Source organism: Mauremys mutica, chromosome 9, assembly GCF_020497125.1.
Source record: "Mauremys mutica isolate MM-2020 ecotype Southern chromosome 9, ASM2049712v1, whole genome shotgun sequence".
NCBI lineage: Eukaryota > Metazoa > Chordata > Testudines > Geoemydidae > Mauremys > Mauremys mutica.
In genome coordinates this window covers 75,247,879-75,265,002 of record NC_059080.1, presented here as the reverse complement: position 1 = coordinate 75,265,002, position 17,124 = coordinate 75,247,879, and the positions used below count along the sequence as shown (strand labels likewise).

The window sequence follows — 17,124 nt, the reverse complement described above, 5'->3', positions numbered from 1 at the left end:
TCAAGCTCAAAGTTCCTCTATGGATCCAGGTCACAGATCTGACCTTTTCGTCCATAGTGATCAGATAAGCCACTCTCTTCCATATAGTCAATGTCATCTCTACAGCACTCATTCCAGTCCCTATTTATCTAGGTACTCATATGGCCCTCAAAACCATAATATCTGAATGCCTCAGATTTAAGCCCACACAAGGGCTGAGTCTGTGGAAAAGAAGTTCATTCTTCTTCAGGATGAGGAATCCGCAAGATTTCCAGTGAGCTCAACATTTTTAAGCCAACTGTGGGGACAAACACTTTGCTGGGAACCTCCAATTTTTGCCCACCCAACAAGCTCAATTTGTTTTCATTTTCCATGAGTTCCATGCATTTTGAGAATTACCAATCTTCTTATATTTGCTGCTGAATCCAGGATGGAGTTATGATTATAATTGTCAGCAAGCTACTCTTCAGTTGGATGTAGTCGCAAAGAGGTAGTATTTCATTCTGTCATAACCATACGTCAGCAGCTCTGTAACACCTCTGTTGTGTACACCTTCTCTTTCTCTGGTGTTTTTCATTGTGTCTGACCTCTGCCTTCCTTGAGAAGTTCCATAATGTCATACAATGTCCCTTTTAATAATAATCATGGCATAAAGTTACTTAGAATGTTTTCCAAGTAGACAGAGGTGAGCTATCACATCTTTCATATGCACTGCAACCTCCTGTTCTCGTTTACCTGCCTTCAACATCTTCTGTTGGGGATGAAATATTTGATAAACAGTTTCATAAATCTTTCATACACATTCTTCTGTTCTGATATCAGCACATCATCTACCTCATCTTCTGTGGCATATAAGAAGAAATGTACCTGAGAGTCATCACTTTTATTGCTAGTCATCCTGCAACATGAAGCCGCTTTAATGAAGAAGTTCCATTTGGCTGAAATAAATAGCCCTTTGTGGACCTTACATACTCCTTCTATAAGCAGAGGAACAGAAGATTTGAGCAGCTGCGGTATCTCTCACACCACCCCATTCTGTGTGTAATGCTGTGCAGGGAGTCCCCATGGGATATGGTTCCAAGCCACACCGGGGTGAATGCATCACTATTGAGCTCCCCCCCACCACCTCCAACCCCTCTGCAGCAGAACATTGTTGGTTCTGCTGCTACAGTACCATCTGCAACTCCATCTACTAGGGCAGAGGCTGCCTCTAACTGATTAGAAACTGTCAATGAAGAATTTTTCTGGGGAGAGTATTCTTTTGATGTTGTTTGGGGAAAGAGGAGAGTCAGAGAAGCAGGGCTATTTTGATGTTGCACCATCTGTGATTTCTGTTTCTTTTACAATAGGTTTTTTTTTTCATCGTGCCACCGAAAATGGCTGGAAACTGCCCATAATAGCTGTTTTCCCTAGGCTACATTGAGTGAATGTTCAAGTTCCTGAGGACAAAGTGCACTGATGTAAATTTACTGTGAAAGAGACACAGTGCTGCTGATTGTTGCAGAACTACCACTGAGTAGTAAATGCTTCACTGCTCTGTTACCCTGGGGGCTGAGCATTAACTACACTATTGAGCTGCAAATGCTTATCATCCTTTATAATTCAGACTATATAAATCATTGAAAAGAGACAATGTCCCCTTGGGGAGCTCACAGGATTTATAAAAATGTAAAAATCACAACTATATTTAGCTGGCAGAGCTCCATTTAAAAGATGGTATGCATAGCTGCCAACAGATATTCATAAAAGATACCTCATTTTTACTTTAATCTATTGAAATGTTAGTGCAGCTCAATCCTTTTTCCAGAAGAAAACACTTTAACCTTTAGCAGTATATTATCGTGAACCAGGGTTAATAAATAATCAGTGTTAATGCTCTGTCTTCTACCTGTCTCTTTCTTCCAACTATTCTGAACACATGCATGGCTGCCCTTTCTTATATTCATCTTTACACACAGACACACAATGGTTTTCTTCATGGAGTGAGAGTACACATACCAACCTTGCTAATTACAAAATAATGATTACTAATAAAAGGTTTAAAATATTACAGTCGTAAAACATATTCCCATCCATTTGCAAAAGCAAGAGAGTACATAGTTCTGCTTCAGCTGAGAAAATAGCACTCTAACAACAAAGTGTTTGTAGAATGATCATAGCAGTAAGAGAAAAAAAGGCAAATTAGATTACTCTGTCCCCATGTAAGGGCAAGATATGTACCTTAATAGAGAGCTTTGGCCTTCATCCCACCAACACCTATACACATTCATACCTATAGACAGATGAGTAGCTTCATGAAAGCCAACGGGATTACTTGCACAGAAACAGAGAACCATGGAATTCTAGAAATGTAGGGCTGAAAGAGACATCGAGAGACCATAAGTTCCAGCCTCCTGCAGGCTGGACCAAATAAACTAGACCATCCCTGTGAGGTGTTTGTCCAACCTGGTCTTAAAATCCTCCAGTTATGGACAACAACCTCCTTGGAAGCCTATGCCAGAACTTTAAATGCCCTTTAGACATCAACTTGCTATTTAATATGGGAGCAAATAAGGCCAATACAGTTTTGGGCTACACACAAAGAGGCATCTCCACAGAGAAGGGAGACAAGAATCTCTCCCTTTCTCTCATGACCTGAACTAGACTACTGTTATGAGTTGCTCAGAAATGAAAACCAGAAGATTAAATATTGACAAAATGGAGGGAGTTTAGAGAAGAGCATCAAAAATTATTAGGCAGCCTGAAGCAATAGATTTCCAAGGAAACATCAAAAGGGCTAAATATATACATCTAGATATATCTTGGAAAAAAATGACTAAGAAGGAACATGGCAAGAGTCTACATGTGTCAACACAAAGAATAGAAGAAATATATTAGGGTGTTACAATTGGACAATGTGTAATTGGGGGCAATGGGATAATATTAATGTGAGAGTGTACAGGTTTAAAATGCTTACTAAAACACTGCTTAACAAAAAAGGCTCAGAATTCTACACTAGCTTCAGTTTCTGGATGTCTTTAAGATACAGTTCTGTGGGACTACTCATGTGTAAAGTTATGCTTGTGCGTAAGGGGCCATATTCCATACTCTGGTAAGATGATGGTGTTCAGTTTAAGTGCTCTCTTTCCTAATTTTAATGGGAATTGAGCGTCCAAATCCCTCAGGTGGCTCTGACAGTCTCAGCTTGTGTATAGTTCCATTGATTTCAAAGGGACTACTCATAGGGCTGATCTTCAGGTGGCATAAGTTGTATTAGCTTCATTTATATCAAAGGAGCTATGACAATTTACAACAGGCGAGGATCTGCTCCTTTATAAGGCTGCAAAGTTAAGCATGTATATTAGTATTTGCATGATCAGGGTCTTAGTGTGAACATTCCTTTCCCCTTCTACTTCTGCCACACAACCATCAACATCTTAAGAGTTAAATTGAACTACACAGAGTTAAATTGAAATGTCCAAAATTTTGGCTTAAGTGTTTATTTTTGCCTCTAAACACTTCCATATTCCGAGTGCCAAAATTAAATATTTATAACTGCAGAAAATTGTGCCTTGGTGAAATTAATCTAAATTGTGCTGTATTCATGGCCCAATGTCGTGTTCCAGGCTCATTACCTCCAAACTAAAAAACCCCCATAAAATCTCATTTTGTTGCTGGCTTTTACATTTAATTATTACCACATGGAGGTAGGTAATCATTATGCTGATTATCCAAGAATGAGGTGTAAATAGCTTGTGTGGGGGTTATAATCAGATAATAACAGTGAACACTGCTTCTGTGTAAAATAAAGTGACATGATTTATAGTTATAACAAACAAACCTGCACCCATAATGAAATCCTATATGATACTGTGCTTTGGACTACTGTCTGCTCAAATAGCTCCTTAATTTATTTATTCATTATCTACCATATATGGATGTTACCTAAACTATGGGCTCTTGGGAAACCATAATTGCATTACATACGAAATGAGTGGAGATATTTTACTCAAACTTGCAATGGTCTGATTATCTCTAAACTTGGATACCATATATACAGTTAAACATGTTCACCAATACCCCATGATTAGCCATAGAAGGGTGTGTGTGTGTGTGGGGGGGGGTTAGATTACAAGTTTGACAGAGCAGAAGAGTAGAAAGGAATGACATGAAGAGTGATAGAAAGAAAGAGGGGTTTGCACTGCTTAAACTTCAAGAGCAGATTACTGCTATGCAAAAAAATCACACACACAGGGCTTGATTGTGGCTCTAGCAACAAATGTGAGTAAATGGTGATGATGTCCACACACATGGGGGGTTAAAGTCCCTCTATACTCTCTGTGTGGCCACATTAGTCTTGCACGGATAGTGGCTCCAGGCTCAGGAGGAAGAACAGGGGCAAGTGAGCAGAGAGTGTGTAGACCTAGGTGTGAATGGGGGAGCATGGTGCCCCCTGCAAATGCTGTAGCAAAGTATTCCCTCCACCTTCCCCAGAGAGAGAGAAGAGCCATGGAGCACAGTTCCTTCTCTAACTACTTCTGGGGCAGTGCATTTTATGCATTGGCCCCTACTCTGAGCCAAGCCTACCAGCTCTGTCTAGCCCTTAGCGAAAAAGGCTAATTTATTTTGTCAGTTTCTCAAAAGGGCAAAAACAAAACCAAGAAAAACAGAAAAAAAAGTTTTGGTTTTTTTGAGTGTTAAATTTGGCAAAATTCACAAAAAGAGAAAAATCAATTTCTGAAATTTCCAATGACTTAGGGAATTTTCTGTGACTGTGATGAGTAGGTCAATCTACCTGCAAAAATTAGGGTTTTTTTTGTGGGGGTAAGGCGTTAGATAATGCACCCGCCTCTTCCTAATCAATGGCTCTTTTACAAGTTTTCAGGTAACATGGGTGGCAAGTTTGTAAAAATTTTGGTGGTGCCCAGAACCCGCCCCCAAACTCCACCCCCTCAAACTCCGCCCCCACCTGCCTAAGGCTCTGGGAGGGGGCTCGGCGGGGGAGGTCTGGGGTGCAGATCCTGGGCTGGGGATTAGGGTGCAGGAGAGGTGCAGGGTGCAGGCTTTGGGATGGAGTTTGGGTGCTGGGTGCAGGCTCTGGGCTGGGGCAGGGGGTGGGTGTGCAGGAGGGGGTGAAGGGTGCAGGCTTTGGGACGGAGTTTGAGGTTGGGAAGGGGTGTGTGGGAAGGGGGAGGGAGTTTGGGGATAGGAGGGAGTGCAGGGTGAGGGCTGTGGGGCTGAGGATGAGGGGTTCATGATGCAGGGGGGCTCAGGGCTAGGGCAGAGGGTTGGGATGTGGGGTGAGGGCAGTGGGGCTAGGGATGAGGGGTTCATGCTGCGGGGGGGGCTCAGGACTGGGGCAGAGGATTAGGGTGTGGGGGGATGAGGGCTCTGGCTGGGGGATGAGGGGTTCATGATGCAGGAGGGGGCTCAGGGCTAGGGCAGAGGTTTGGGGTGTGGGCTGTGGATGAGGGGTTCATGATGTGGGGGGGCTCAGGGCTGGAGCAGAGGATTAGGGTGCAAGGGGTTGAGGATTCTGGCTGGGGATGAGGGGTTCATGCTGTGGGGGGAGGCTCAGGACTGGGGCAGAGGATTAGGGTGCGGGGGGATGAGGGCTCTGGCTGGGGATGAGGGGTTTGGGGCATTGGGGAGGCTCAGGGCGAGGGCGGAAGGGCAGAGTAAGGGCAGCCTGCCTTGCCATTAGTGAAAGGCAGGCACTAGGACCCTGCGGCAGCACAGAGCAGGCAGGGGAGAGGCCAGCGCTGCTTTCTGTCAGGCAGGGATGCAGTGCGGCGCAGCGCCGGGGGGGGGCACGCGGGCGGGGGGGGCAGGCGGGGGCTGAGACCTGCTCCAGGCAGGGTCGCGGTGGTGGGGGGAGACCTGCGGGGGCCGGGGCCCGATCCAGGCAGGGCCAGGGGAGAGACCCAGCTCCAACTATTGCTGGAGCAGGGCCCCCGGCCCTGAATATTCCTGGAGCCCGGGCACCGCACACAGATATAACCTGCCGCCTATGGGTAGTGATATTTACGTAGACAAGACCCTTGGCCCAGTATGAGACTGGTGGATTGCTTTCACTATGCTAGTCATTCATTTCTCCCACTATACCAAAGAATCTGTCTTTCCATCGTGTGTGAGAGTCCCTTTGTTTGGTGCTCTCAATCTCTCTCTGAAGCATGCTAAATCACCACTAAATTTCTTACAATGCATTTCAAGATTGATTTGTTACATGGACCCAATAACAAATACAATCCTAGGTAAGAAACATGTACAATTCAAATAAGAAAGGACATTTTGCATTAGAACACATTTCATTACATTTTCTGACTGACCTGGTAATATCACAAGATATTAAGTCAAAATAATATTAAAATACTGGCTGAAAATAACAAAAGACAGATTCCAAGTGAATGCCTCCCAATCCATGCTTCTTCACCCCAGTGTGCACAAATATTTATCTTAATATGGTAAATATAATTAATGAGGAAATCCACTGTTAGGAAATTGAAATAACACTCCTATAAAAACTTTCTGCTGAGCAATGAACAAGATATGAGAAAAACTAAAATGTGAGCAGAGTCATAAATGACAGGGGAATGTGCCATTTGGAATTCAATGACCCCATATAATCTAATAAATTTGAAACTCACTTCTCCTTTAGCATTGACTGACATGCCCAATTCTATATCAGCTACAGCTATGAACACACCTTTCTGCACATTCCTTCCTTCACATGGCCAGTGCTGTGTGAACAAGATGGAATTTGGCACAATCTCTGCAGTACTCCACTTGTCACCACCTTCCCCCTTTGATCTGTAGCTATTTACCACTACGCCATGACAGGATCATTAAGACAATTTTTTTATTCTTTCAAGAGATTTTCCATCAGTATCTTCCTTACTAAGCATATATACTAGTTTTATATGCAGCATCATCCAAGTAGATTTATTTATACAGGTTCACTTTTGTCATTTTTCATTTTAATGTCTTTAAAGAAGTTGCTTGGCTTTAAAGCAACTGCACACACAGATGCACATGCTTTATAAATGAAGGTGAGAAAAAAAAAAGTAAAAGAATTATAGATCATGAAAGGTTTTACCTACAAATTTAAAATGGCAGCAGGGAGAATGACTTTCCTTTTCCATACCGAGTTTCACATTCAGCATTGATCACACATGAAAAACAAGGTAGACAGACATAGGGGAACCACTGCTGCCACTACTGACCCTGTTGCTGGTATCGTATAATCTATTTACCCCAACACTGATTTTGCAGCAAATATAAAAAGGAAAAGAGCTAGTTCTGGAAGCAAATACCCCACTAGGCTGAAGAGGTGAAACAGTGTCAGGTTGGTGGCTTCATGGAGTTACACTAAGGAAGAATTAAAAAAAAGGATACAGTAAATCCTTTTGGATTTAGAAAATTACAGTTTAACATAAGAAGCCAAATCCTGCTGGGTTTGCTTATCCTAGTAATCCCACTGAAGTTGCCATGTATAAGACTAGGTCTACACTAGAAATTTTTGCCAGTATAGTAATGTCAGCTAAAGATGTGATATTTTTAATGACATTTCTATACTGGCAAAAGCCCTTGCATAGACAATTATACCAGCAAAAAGTGCTTTTTGCCAAGGTAGCTTATTTCATTTAGGGAACTGGTATAAGCCGTACCACTAAAAGCACATTTTTTTGCTGATAGAAGTTATGTCTACACTGGGCTGAGGGACGTACTGGCCGCCACTTCCAGCAGCTCCCATTGGCCTGGAGCAGAGAACAACGGCCAATGGGAGCCGCAATTAGCCAAACCTGTGGACTTGGCAGGTAAACAAACCGGCCCGGCCCACCAGGGGCTTTCCCTGCACAAGCAGCAGAACAATTTTGGGAAACACTGGGACAGACCTAAAAAAACCCACAATGTGGTCTATAAGTATCTACATGGGGAGCAAATATTTGATAATGGGCTCTTCAGTCTAGCAGAGAAAGACAGAACACTATCCAATAACTGGAAGTTGAAGCTAAACAAATTCAGATGGAAAATAAGGCATGGATTTTTAACAGTGAGAGTAAATAACCATTGGAACAATTTACCAAGAGTCACGGTGGATTCTCTATCACTGACAATTTTAAAATCATGCTTGGATTTGTTTTCTAAAACATATGCTGTAGGAATTATTTTGGGGAAGTTCTATGGCCTGGGTTATGCAGAAGGCCAGACTGGATGATCACATGGTCCCTTCTAGCCTTGGAACCAGGGCCTGCTCCAGAGCCCAGCGGGGCAAGCACCCGCCTGGGGCGGCCCTTTCCCGGGGGGGCGGCAGGCTGGGCCGGCGGACCTGCCGCAGTCATGCCTGCGGGAGGTCCACCGGAGCCCCGGGAGCAGCGGACCTGCCGCAGGCATGACTGCGGAGGGGACGCTCGGCCGGTGGCTCCAGTGGACCTCCCGCAGGCATGACTGCGGACGGTTCGCTGGTCCCGCCGCTCGGCTGGATCTCCCGCAGGCATGACTGCGGCAGCTCAACCGGAGCTGCCGGACCAGCGAACTGCCCGCACCTGCGGGAGGTCCAGCCGAGCCGCGCGACCAGCGGACCCTCCGCAGTCATGCCCGCGGGAGGTCCGCTGCTCCCGCGGCTCGGGGGCGCCTCCCGGGCATGACTGCTTGGGGCGGCCAAATTTGTAGAGCCGCCCCTGCTTGGAACCTATGAATTTATGTTCTGAGATTGATTTCAAGCTAGCTTTAAGGCTAATCCCTTTCAGAGGCAGGTATTTGTAACATAAGATCAATTCATATCAACTGAATGAAGCATTTTTAGAATGCCCTTTAGCATAATAAGAAATTAAATGATAAGTTACAAGAAACATTTAATAGATAAAAAGGATCTTTCACCTGAATGATGATGAGACACCAGCTCTGGAAGTTACTAACAGTTTTGTTTTAAACACTCAGAATCAGATTTGGACTGCTTTACTCAAGGAGAGTAGTTCCTTACCTCATGAGTAGTCCTACTCATTCAAATGGAATGTTTGAAATTGAAGGCTTTTTCATTTGATTTTTTTCCATGAGAATTTTTATAGAAATTTTTCAGTTTCCCCCCCATATATTTTTTTCTTCATTGTTTTGGTTTCCTTTCCCCTCTTTTTTCTTTCTTCCCTCCCCCCCCCCAATTTCATTCTAGTTTTCAATGTAAAAAGGGAAAAAAAGAGGAAAAAAGAAAAATAATAAATGACCAAGTATTTTTCATTTTAAGAACATAAGAACGGCTGTACTGGGTCAGACCAAAGGTCCCTCTAGCCCAGAATCCTGTGTTCTGACAGTGGCCAATATCAGGTGCCCCAGAGGGAATGAACAGAACAGGTAATCATCAAGGGATTCAACCCATGTCACCTCTTCTTTAGCTTCATCAACAAAATGGATTAAAAAATAAAAAGCACAAAAATTCCCCATTGAAGGGAATGGCCTTTTTTCTAAATTGGGAAAAAAAGAAAAGAAATTGCACCCCCCCCCATCAAATGGAACTAGCCCTACTTACTACACTGATAGGTCCATTTAGCTGTTAACCAAAAACCTGTTATTTCAAGTGGATGAGGGTGAATGCCAAGCAATGCTTCTGCAAGGAAGGTTGTCAAAGCTAACCTAACTCTTATTTTGATTGTTATCCCTTTATTTCCCCTAATAAACTTCACTTCAATAAAAAAAACAACAACCTGAATTGGATTCAGTGACTCTTAGTATAGACCAGTGATTCTCAACCTTTCCAGACTATTGTACCCCTTTTAGGAGTCTGATTTGTCTTGTGAACTCCAACTTTCACTTCACATAAGAAGTACTTGCTTACAAAATCAGATATAAAAATAGAAAGGTGTCACAGCACACTATTACTAAAAAATAGTTACTTTCTGATTTTACCATATAATTATAAAATAAATCGATTGGAATATAAATATTGTGCTTATATTTCAGTGTGATATTTGAGCCTATTTTTCACTTGTGATCCTTGACTGGAGCCCGAGCCTCAGGTGGTGGGGCTGAAAGCATGTAACTTAGCTTCATGGGGCCCCCTGTGGCATAGGGCCATGGGCAATTGCCCTGCTTGCCACTCCCTAATGCCAGCTCTGCACTTTGCGATCCCCCTAAACCCATCCCATCAACCCGCTAGGGGCTGCAACCCTGAGGTTGAGAAACACTGATCTAGATGATTTGAGTACCCCCTGGAAGACTCTTTGTACCCCAGGGGTACGCGTACCCCTGGTTGAGACCCACTAGTATAGACAAACATTGTCCATTTATCTAGAAACAAAGGAAAATGACGTCTTCCTACAGGAGACCAAGTCAGGAGCAGAGGTACTGGTCTGTGCACTGAATCAGTGGTACAATAATTTAAGAGTGCCCTCCCTGAAAGATCACTGGCTGAATTGCGGGCAAAGAGCAAGCGAGTAACACCTGTAGTGCAAAAGGCCTGGCTTCAAAGGAGTATTGTTTAAGCATACAGTGATTTTTCTCATATTTTTAACTTTCTATTATAATCACCTCAACATATAGTTTTGAAAGAATTTTAAACTGCTAGCCATTTCAATTCATTGTTATGTTTTCCAGCCTCTGGAGCAATGCTGTCCCAAATGAAGACAAAGTAGTGACATTATGGCTGTCAAACGAAGTTACTGGTATCTGACAGCAACAGCTCTTGCTTTAGTACAAAATTTCAAAGTCCTCTACGCATGATCTGTTTCATTACAAGAACCAATTGTGATGGCATTTGTGTGTGAGTGTGTGTAACAGCTAACGTTCCTTTTATTAACCCGCATACAATAACTGGATTAACCTCAAGAATCAAGACGCATGGGTTATGAATCCAATAGCAACCATCATTGGTGACATTGCATTTGATGTCAACATGGTTATAGCAATAAAATCAACAGCAAGGTGGAGGAAATCTCATTATAGTCTTTTTACGTGAGAAATTGAAACAGAACAAATTCAAAGTGAAATACCATACAATGAAACCAGATACAAGAACTTTTATTGTAGTGTGTTCACATAAAAAACACCCTGAGAGATGATACAGACTACATTAATGGTGACTTTCAAGATTGCTTCCTCCATATTTTATTTACATCTTAAATTTATTAGGACTTTTATTGCAATTTAGAATTAATTTAAACCCATTTACTATGAAGTGTCAAAGTAATCTCACCATAGAGATCTCAATTAATGTACTACTTTTCTAAAAAAATTTCCTTTTCATATTTGCAAAATGTAATCATTGTTGTATAATTATATTTACAAACAAGACGAATGAAAAGCTGTCTTTGTGTATTACTTCAATTTTAAATAGATATTTGCTTCACAGCTCGTTATATTACACCACAGTAAATGTTTTTTTTACTAGATTCTTGAATATCTTATAATTTAGGCCTCAGTTCTCCAAACTCATAAATAGGTTGGCATGAAACTACTTCCATGAAATAGCCCTGTAGAATTGAACACTACTCAAGTGCAAGGTTAAACACATTTGTAAGTCTTGAAGGATCAGACCTTTAAACCTTAACACACTCCTGTAATAATGTGTCCCACATCACAGGGATGCCATTACAGTCAATTGGCTACAGGCAGATTGTGTCTGTCCCCTCCACAGGTATCGAAGGCACATTAGTTTCATGATTTTGCCGCTGCTGTTGTTCCTGTGTCTAGTTGGGAAGGGGTAAACTAAATGGAAAGAAAAGTGATGGGAGGGGGGACACTGAAGGGAGAAGGTATGAGGGGCAGTCTTGGATTAACCAATATGCAGTCAATGTACTTGCACAGGGCCCGCTTCTCAGAAGGGCCCCAAACCTCTGTGGGGAGGGGATCAAAAAAACACAAAAGCAAACCTGATCAGCGCTGTGCCAGGTTGCAATACAACTCTCGCAGATTTGGTCCAAGGAGTTTTTCCTCTCTCATGTCCCAGGGTAAGGCATCATATTCAGGGAATGCAAGGATTCAGTACAGCTAATTATGCTGTCAGCACTAGCCTTTGAAAAGGGGGCAGGGAGAGAGCAGAGCCTTATGGAGTACTCAGGAGAGGGGAGAGAGAGGGGCTTGGATGGGTTCTTCCGGGTAAAAAACAGAACAAAACCCAAAACAAACACACCCACCTTTTCTGCTGTTGGGGGCCCTAGGGAGTGACATAGGCAAGGAACAGATGTGGTCTTCTTCCTCAATCTTCATGTGACAAGGAGGAAGTTCTTCCCACACAGATGCTATTCCTCCCATCAGCCAACTGCGTTTCAGAGCTGCCAACCATTACTATTCTCCAGGGTGCACGGCACCTTTACATTTCTCTTGAAAAAAAAAATCAAGCTGTTTTTGAAGTTCACCTTGTCTCAATTGGCTCTCTTATTTCTCTCAATCTTTAAAAGTAAATGTTAATACCATTTTAATTAAAAAATATATCATCTATGCACCTTCTCTTCAGATTCAGCTTGGCATCCCAACAGTCTTGGAAAAGCATAAACACGAGTGAACTAAAAAAATATGATTTTACAACCATACTACAGCCTTTGTCATGGGAATATCAATATCAGCACTGTAATACTCTGTAATTTGTAAGAGAGCACACCCTACTACTTAAGCTTTTTAAATGGTCTTAATTTTGATTGTCTGTCATTCCAGATCTTATCCAAAGACTTTCAAGGCTGCTAAAGTAGTGACATAATGTGCATGCAGCATGTTACTGTCTTGAACAGAATGCTAGAGGAATTTAAAGCACAGTGTTGTGGTTTTCATTCACTGTAAGAGAACTAAAAACATTCTGACATATGAATCCAATTAAAGATTTGAGAACATATTCCAGTGAATCTCAGACAAATGACAACTTTATTCTTTCCAAACAAAAATTGATCATTTAACTTTCAGTGCAAAAGTTTTTATTTTTGCTTTATAGATAGGTTGATTACAGGGGATGTAACCTGGATGTGAGAAGCCTTATTAATTAAGCATTAACTAAGACCACCACCTGAGAAAGAGAGCTAGTGTCTAACAACCCAGAGAAAAGACCTGAGGTGAGAAAATAGCCAGGTCCTACTAGCTGACAGATGGGAGAGATGGCAGCTAAATCTGAGCTAATAATTAACTATTAATAATTTAGTTAATTTACCTTTTATTTCCTAGTCACAAATGCTCCATGAGATGACTCTGAAATTCTCAGATGTATTTCTTGTTAAAAATTATTGCTAATAGAGGAGGAGAGGTTCTTTGAGTTACATCAATGAATACATTCAGTGCAACTACTCATGGTACATAAAGTTAAACAAGCGCATAAATAGTTGCAGGATCTGGATAAAATAGCCATGAATGCTGGTAACAACTGCAAGGCATATCCAAGTTTATAATGCATCGTTAATGCACAGTTACTTATCAAGAGCCCTACATCCAGCCAGTGAAATGAGAGGAAAAATTCTGAAACCAAAAGTCTGATTGCCTATGGTAATTGCTTTGTTATGCAGGAATCATCAGATGGCACTGTTACATGTACTCTTACGAGTTCTCCTCCTTAATGTGAAAGCAGTGTATAGCTTTAGAAGAAATATTAGTTGTTAGTTTTATGGATGTAGAACTTTTGGGGAAAGCTGTGGCAAACAGCAAGAGGATTTGCTCTCTGTCTTAATCTTTCTAACTGCAGTTAATCTGAGGGCAGAGTTGTTTCCTGAGAATGAGGCATTGGTGTTTGGGCTGAGGGAAAAAGGCGTTTGCCTGAATGCTGTTTTGTGACCACCTCTGTTCAAAGACTGGTGTATACAGTGTAACTAAAGCAAGTTGCTCTCAGAAAAACTCCAGACTGCCTCACTAATTTTTCCTCTAATGGGAAGCTGACCTCCAAGACTATCTGCTACTTGCTTTGCAGTACGAATACCCTATTCCATAGGTATTGTAGATTAATATACAGGCCAAAATCTAAACATTTGTTATGATCAGATTAAACTACACTGACTATCACAATGCTGTTTATTAATGCTAATATTTATACTTGGTGGTAGTTAGAGATTTTTGGAAAGGTACCTGAAAAATGATCAGAGAAGATTTAGTGGGCTGATAAAACTGTCACACTTCCACTAAGAAATGACTTATTTTGTTGAAGCGCTTCCTTAATTAAGGGAATTCAAACATTAAAGATGCCAATAGTGTTATCACTGAGTTATACCTGCCATCGCTCCACTTTCGTTAGATGCCTTTAATCAGTTTCTCCAGCCTCATATGCAAACTTTTTGTCCAACTTTGTTCATAGTGAATCTCTCCTGGAGAAAGCTTCATTATCCTGTCTGATCTATTGGCTTGTAGCATAATGATCCAGGAGGCAAATCAGTAGACTGCAGCAGTTCATTTGAGTCTGGAATGTGAACAAATGGAGACTTCCATCTGAAGATAAACAGCGGGAAATCAGCTGGGACATAAACTGAACAGCCACAGTGACACAACATGCAGCCTGATCCAGAGCAGCAAAAGCCGCAAAGAAAAACAACTGGACTAATTTTTAAATACAGTGGCAAAAAACATTTTTCAGGCACAACTGCATGAGCCTAAGTGCTTTAAAATGTAAGCCCTAAAAGCCACCAGGACACAGAGAAGCCAGCAAATAAAAAATGGCCAAACTGGAAGGAAAAGAGGGACCACTTCAACACAAGTCCACACAACAACGAGAGCATAAAACAAAATCTAGAGCAGTGTCAGACAGCAGTGATACCCAAATACACTACATTAGGCAGAGCAAGTGAGCAGGCCAGCAGGAGATAAAACTATAGCAGCCAGTAATTAAACCTAGCAATTTCTATGTTATGACTGTGAAAGCTGGAGAGTATTTTTAAAGCATGTATGATGTCTATGCATGGCTGAAATGTAAATATTTCCCAGGAAAGTAATATAAACAAGACATATGTATATGTACATATACCATGGAAAAATAAAATGCCTTAACATTTCTTTACCTCATATAAAAGTGTCAAGACTTAATGTTTGTAAAATGATTTGGAATCCTGCATAATAGGTGACATCCAAGTAGTATTCGTTATTTATAGTCTAATGAAGATCTCCAGACTGAGCACAGATACATGCCGCGTATCACTGGCAAAGTTAATCAGTCATGTGTTAATCTTGAGAAATCTGTGAAAGATTTATGATTTCTTTCCCATTTTAATAGGTGTATCTTCTGATTAGCTTACAGGAAGTGCATTAATCACTGTTTTAGAGTCTTTTATCTTGATTATATAGAGATTCATTTTGAAACTGTGTGGCCAGACTTCAGTGTAGTGATGTTTCATTTACACAGAATATCATTAGCTCAAGCAATAAAAGTTGGCTGGAACTTTTCATAAAATCTCTCGGCATATTTGGTTCACTGTCAAAGTGTTCCTTTCACAATCATATGAGACATTTCAATTTCAAACCCAGGGACACCTCTTTTTGTGTCTAAGAATTAATTAAATAAAGATTTCTTTCCCAATGTAGTTTAATTGGAGAAAGAAGAACACAGGGCACTTCAGAGTGGCTTTCCTGAGAATTGCTCCATTTAGGTCAATAGCTATAACTTCATATTACAATATTTAGGGCTATAGCTATAAATCATATTTAAATAAATGTGTATACATATTTTGCACAGAAAAACCCTCAAGATATCCATCGTCATGAGATTCCGCCTGCAGGCTAGAAACACAGAAAATGGTCCCTGTAACCTCCAGCGAGTTATTCCATCATTAGATTAACCACTACTAAGGCAAGCCCATACATCATTAAAAAAGACAAGTGCAGTGTTGGCAATACAAGAATAATAAGTAGAACAACCCGCATTGTCACTTTGTGTAGGAATGGAGCAGAAATTTTAGAGACACCAGGGAGGATGAATATGTAGTCACTACAAAAAAAAAATGATGAACCAAATGCCTGTTCAGCAGATGTGTCTATCCAGTTTATCAGTATTTACATTACATTATGGTTACAGTATGAAAATTGACTACATTAGTCACAATGTCAAAATAGGCTGCTCTGACATGCAGAATATTGCATGTTGTTATCCTACTAATGAATTAAATGCTTTTTACTTAACCTTACCTTTATTCCCCTCTCTGTTTTAGTGACAGCTTGTTATTTATGTGAAATATTTCCCATCTAAGCTCGTCTGCAGAGCACTACAAGTAAATACTGAATATCCACAAGGGCCAGAGTTGGCCTCCATTACTCACACTGAATAGACATACCCATCTTCTCTGTAATATTCAGGATCATCATCCTGATTTTTGTGTGTGTGCTCACCATTACTATCAGTTCACATTCCTCCGGGCCTGATCCATGCAAACAGGGTGACATCATACCTGCCTTGTGAGTACTTCAGACCAATCTATGTACAGTGCCTGGGCAATCCAACCCATATTCCTGCTAAATCCTGACTCTCAGACTCACCCCAGTGCAACCCTCAATATCATTCTTCCTTAACATTAGATGGATGTTATTTGCCCATTGGGGAGCATGGAAAAAGTTCATCCCACAACATGCCTCTTCTCCCAAACCATCAAAGATGAAGACCTAAAGCCTGCTAACCCAGTTATAATCCACCTGCTGTTTGCCAGTATCCTGAGGGCTCACGGCACTATCAATTGCCTACAAATCCAAACATCTACCTTGTTTCAGATGTCTCCTGAAAATTACAAGCAGAAAAGTTTTACCTCACATTCTGCACTTGACCTGATGGTTCTCACTATAGGGCAAGCATTGGGCATAACATTCCAGTACCCAGATTCTCTAGGAATTAAATGCCCACAAAGCTGCAGATGTTGCTGCACTAATCCTGAAGGAATACATACTAATGTTTTCTAGACTGTCCTCCAAACAGGCCAACAATTAGCAGCAACTGGATATCTGGTTGGGTAGGTGCCTTCCCTGTGTAAAAGGCCTAGTTCTTGTATATGCAGAACCAGAAATGTTCTAGTGGTTTTCATGGACATACTTGTCTATCTGGACATTCCCTTAGTTGTATTACGGTCCTCCACCCACTCTGTTTGATCAGACTTTGACCCTTATTTAACCTGTACCTTTGCCAATTCCAATTACAAGCCTGGAGCAGTCCTTTTATGTCCCAATCACGTCTTCACTAACCCTAACAGTGCTGAAAAGTAGAGCTGAATTCCAATGTGTCAAAATTTCCTTCTG

The 17,124-nt window shown here is 41.4% G+C and overlaps 1 long non-coding RNA gene across 1 annotated transcript in view; it reads right to left on the bottom strand.

Annotated features, from left to right (window-relative positions):
- The window catches only part of LOC123377717, a 139,837-nt gene that overhangs the window by 21,313 nt on the left and 101,400 nt on the right, over positions 1 to 17,124 (bottom strand). The window contains exons 3-4 of the long non-coding RNA XR_006582287.1: positions 14,129 to 14,314; positions 12,084 to 12,269 (exon numbers count right to left, since the gene is read on the bottom strand). This is a non-coding gene — a long non-coding RNA (uncharacterized LOC123377717). The remainder of the gene's footprint in view (positions 1 to 12,083; positions 12,270 to 14,128; positions 14,315 to 17,124) is intronic.